Raw genomic sequence first — 5,552 nt, forward strand, 5'->3', positions numbered from 1 at the left:
GTTGAGACTAGGACGGTATCTGATCGTCTTCGCAGCCCCCCCAACTTTCGTTCTTGATTAATGAAGACATTCTTGGCAAATGCTTTCGCAGTTGTTTCGTCTTTCATAAATCCCAAGGAATTTCACCTCTGACTATGAAGATACGATTGCCCCGACTGTCCCTGTTAAAATTAAAAATACTCCGATCTAACCGAAGGCCAACGTAATAGGACCGACAATCATTAATGTTATCCCCATGCTAATGTATTCAGAGCGTTAGGCTTGCTATGAGCACTCTAATTTCTTCAAAGTAACAGCGCCGGAGGCACGACACCCGGCCAAGCTAAGGCCAGGAGCGCAATCGCCGTGCAGGAAGGGACGAGTCGACCGGTTGCACACCAATGGCGGACCGGCCTACCCAACCCAAAGTCCAACTACGAGCTTTTTAACCACAACAACTTTAATATACGCTATTGGAGCTGGAATTACCGCGGCTGCTGGCACCAGACTTGCCCTCTCATAGATCCTCGTTAAAGGGTTTAAATTGTACCCATTCCAATTACCAGACTCGTAGAGATCTGTCTCGTTATTGATAGTCACTACCTCCTCGTATTGAGAGTGGGTAATTTACGCGCCTGCTGCCTTCCTTGGATGTGGTAGCCGTTTCTCAGGCTCCCTCTCCGGAGTCGAACCCTGATTCTCCGTTACCCGTCACAACCATGGCAGTCATATAGACTACCATCGAAAGTTGATAAGGCAGACACTTGAAAGATTCATCGCCGGACAAGGGCCGTGCGATCCGTCGAGTTATCATGAATCATGCCAGCAACAGGCAGAGCCCGTGTCGACCTTTTATCTAATAAAGCATCCCTTCCAGAAGTCGGGGTTTGTTGCACGTATTAGCTCTAGAATTACTACGGTTATCCGAGTAGCAGGTACCATCAAACAAACTATAACTGATTTAATGAGCCATTCGCAGTTTCACAGTCTGAATTAGTTCATACTTACACATGCATGGCTTAATCTTTGAGACAAGCATATGACTACTGGCAGGATCAACCAGGTAACATTCCATGTCGACCCTTGGCACCGCATGGACAAATCCAAAACAACGCCAATTGTCGTTCGCAAGTAGCGCCGGAAGCTTTTTATTGGGGCAAATAGAGACCGATGATGCCTCGTACCCACGAGGTACTCCGTGACCGAGAGACCAAGCAAGGTGCCATTGATCCAAAAACTCAAGACCATTAAAAGTCGTGAGAGTTGGATAACGACATCTGTTGCAAATATCATCCCGTACCACGAACCCGAGGGCTCGCAGCAAAAGAAGAAAGGGTCATTAATCCGACGAATTCCCGCGCTTTGGGTATAGAACACAGAAAACCGAGCTGGCCAAGATGTTCCCGACACTTGAACCATTCACTGAAGAGGCATTCCGGATACGTTTTCTCTGCGCAAGCAGGGACTCAACTTACCCGGACACACCAACCACCACTCACGTGTTGTTACGTACGCAAAGTTCAAACACCTAGGCTAAGTCATCCACCGCTCCAATACAATGGAAAGAGGTGGAAAACAGCCGAAGAGCTCAAGCAAATGCCCCGACTAACACGGATACAAATCCCTGGCAATAAAATCATAGCTACGGGAGAAACAAAATGTCGAACGAAGATTGGAACACACGCGATTTCTCGCCGATCGCCGATCCACGATAGCAATGACCATAATGTGATCTCCGGCCCCAATGCGTCCTGAACCAAGGGACTTTGATGGTTGCAGGGGGGGTTAAGAGCACCAATACTCAGGGCCATGGCGGATCGAACATGCAACGAAATTTCACATGGACGCATCCAAACAACTGCCACAAGCACGAGATATCATGATCGAACCCACTCGAAACGTCTTGCGCAAGAACTCACAACCCCACCGATCTAACCCACTCCTACTTTTGGGGATGCAAACCTTACTGGAGTTTCAAGCTTATTCTAGCCTCATATGGAAGCACAGATATTCGGACACGAAGATGTGGGAAATCAATCGCAAGCGCGACCCATGCTCAATAAAGAGAACGGGACTCACACGACTTGCTCACCGATCCACGATAGCAATGACCATAATGTGCCTTCCGGCCCCACAAGCATCCTAAACCGAGGGACTTTGATGATCGCATAGGAGCTTAAGAACAACAATGACGAACACCTACGCATGCTTGATTCCCAAACAACCGATATTCCTTCTTTCCGACCAACCGTAATAGAAAACAAGCCTACAAAGAGTTTGCAATCCGCATGTCCAAAAAGCTCATGCATGCAATATAGCAAGAAACGGGGGTGCGAAAATGACGTCGGGGTGAAAAAACGCAACTGCGGCCGCCGGCCGGAAAACCCACCGGAGCGGCGGCCGGGAAGGGGCGCCATCGGGGAAGGTTGTCATGAGGTTGGACGAGCATGGGGGGCAATGGCAAGCATAGCCCGACACCTCAACCAAGCCCATGGCCAAACACCTCCTCCCCCTATAATATACTTAGGAGAAAAAACCTAAGTTTCAGGAAAAGTGGGTTTTTGGGCTGAGGAATCATAATAAAATTTTTCTTTTTTTAAATATTTTTTTTTTGGGCCAAATGCGAATCCGACCACAAACATGCCTTATTTATGCATGATACTCGAGGGAAATAAATATTTGTGCCGTGAGAATCATCAATTTACTCGCTCGTTTGCGCTACGTGCCGCACGGGGCGCCCGCCCGTGCGCACGGTGCCCCAACTTGGGCACTATGGTGGCACGAATCCGACGCCTTAGATGCATTATTTATGCATGAAAACTTGAGAGAAAACAACATTGTGCCATGAGAATCAAAGTTTGGCTCGCTCATTTGCGCTACGTGCCGCAAGGGGCAGCACGCCCGTGCGCACGGTGACCCCAACTTGGGCACTCATGGGGGCACGAATCCGATGCCTTAGATGCATTATTTATGCATGAAAACTCGAGAGAAAACAACATTGTGTCGTGAGAATCATAGTTTGGCTCGCTCGTTTGCGCTACGTGCCCAAGGGGCAGCCAGCCCGTGCGCACGGTGACCCCAACTTGGGCACTCATGGGGGCCCGAATCCGACGCCTTAGATGCATTATTTATGTATGAAAACTCGAGAGAAACAACATTGTGCCGTTAGAATCATATTTTGGCTCGCTCATTTGCGCTACGTGCCCCAAGGGGCAGCCAGCCCGTGCGCACGGTGACCCCAACTTGGGCACTCATGGGGGCACGAATCCGACGCCTTAGATGCATTATTTATGCATGAAAACTCGAGAGAAAACAACATTGTGCCGTGAGAATCATAGTTTGGCTCGCTCGTTTGCGCTACGTGCCCCAAGGGGCAGCCAGCCCGTGCGCACGGTGACCCCAACTTGGGCACTCATGGGGGCACGAATCCGACGCCTTAGATGCATTATTTATGTATGAAAACTCGAGAGAAAACAACATTGTGCCGTGAGAATCATAGCTTGGCTCGCTCGTTTGCGCTACGTGCCCCAAGGGGCAGCCCGCCCGTGCGCACGGTGACCCCAACTTGGGCACTCATGGGGGCACGAATCCGATGCCTTAGATGCATTATTTATGCATGAAAACTCGAGAGAAAACAACATTGTGCCGAGAGAATCATAGTTTGGCTCGCTCGTTTGCGCTACGTGCCCCAAGGGGCAGCCCGCCCGTGCGCACGGTGACCCCAACTTGGGCACTCATGGGGGCCCGAATCCGACGCCTTAGATGCATTATTTATGCATGAAAACTCGAGAGAAAACAACATTGTGCCGTGAGAATCATAGTTTGGCTCGCTCGTTTGCGCTACGTGCACCAAGGGGCAGCCAGCCCGTGCGCACGGTGACCCCAACTTGGGCACTCATGGGGGCACGAATCCGACGCCTTAGATGCATTATTTATGTATGAAAACTCGAGAGAAAACAACATTGTGCCGTGAGAATCATAGTTTGGCTCACTCGTTTGCGCTACGTGCCCCAAGGGGCAGCCAGCCCGTGCGCACGGTGACCCCAACTTGGGCACTCATGGGGGCACGAATCCGACGCCTTAGATGCATTATTTATGCATGAAAACTCGAGAGAAAAAAACATTGTGCCGTGAGAATCATAGTTTGGCTCGCTCGTTTGCGCTACATGCCCCAAGGGGCAGCCCGCCCGTGCGCACGGTGACCCCAACTTGGGCACTCATGGGGGCACGAATCCGACGCCTTAGATGCATTATTTATGCATGAAAACTCGAGAGAAAACAACATTGTGCCGTGAGAATCATAGTTTGGCTCGCTCGTTTGCGCGACGTGCACCAAGGGGCAGCCAGCCCGTGCGCACGGTGACCACAACTTGGGCACTCATGGTGGCACGAATCCGACGCCTTAGATGCATTATTTATGTATGAAACCTCGAGAGAAAACAACATTGTGCCGTGAGAATCATAGTTTGGCTCGCTCGTTTGCGCTACGTGCCCCAAGGGGCAGCCAGCCCGTGCGCACGGTGACCCCAACTTGGGCACTCATGGGGGCACGAATCCGACGCCTTAGATGCATTATTTATGTATGAAAACTCGTGAGAAAACAACATTGTGCCGTAAGAATCATAGTTTGGCTCGCTCGTTTGCGCTACGTGCCCCAAGGGGCAGCCAGCCCGTGCGCACGGTGACCCCAACTTGGGCTCTCATGGGGGCACGAATCCGACGCCTTAGATGCATTATTTATGCATGAAAACTCGAGAGAAAACAACATTGTGCCGTGAGAATCATAGTTTGGCTCGCTCGTTTGCGCTACGTGCCCCAAGGGGCAAGCCCGCCCGTGCGCACGCTGCCCCCTACCTGTGCACTCATGGGGGCACGAATCCGACGCCTTAGATGCATTATTTATGCATGAAAACTCGAGAGAAAACAACATTGTGCCGTGAGAATCATAGTTTGGCTCGCTCGTTTGCGCTACGTGCCCCAAGGGGCAGCCAGCCCGTGCGCACGGTGACCCCAACTTGGGCACTCATGGGGGCACGAATCCGACGCCTTAGATGCATTATTTATGTATGAAAACTCGAGAGAAAATAACATTGTGCCGTGAGAATCATAGTTTGGCTCGCTCGTTTGCGCTACGTGCCCCAAGGGGCAGCCCGCCCGTGCGCATGGTGACCCCAACTTGGGCACTCATGGGGGCACGAATCCAACGCCTTAGATGCATTATTTATGCATGAAAACTCGAGAGAAAACCACATTGTTCCGTGAGAATCATCAATTTACTCGCTCGTTTGCGCTACGTGCCGCACGGGGCCGCCCGCCCGTGCGCACGGTGCCCCCAACTTGGGCACTCATGGTGGCACGAATCCGACGCCTTAGATGCATTATTTATGCGTGAAAACTCGAGAGAAAACAACATTGTGCCATGAGAATCAAAGTTTGGCTCGCTCATTTGCGCTACGTGCCGCAAGGGGCAGCACGCCCGTGCGCACGGTGACCCCAACTTGGGCACTCATGGGGGCACGAATCCGATGCCTTAGATGCATTATTTATGCATGAAAACTCGAGAGAAAACAACA

Source organism: Henckelia pumila, chromosome 3, assembly GCF_033568475.1.
Source record: "Henckelia pumila isolate YLH828 chromosome 3, ASM3356847v2, whole genome shotgun sequence".
Taxonomy (NCBI): Eukaryota; Viridiplantae; Streptophyta; class Magnoliopsida; order Lamiales; family Gesneriaceae; genus Henckelia; species Henckelia pumila.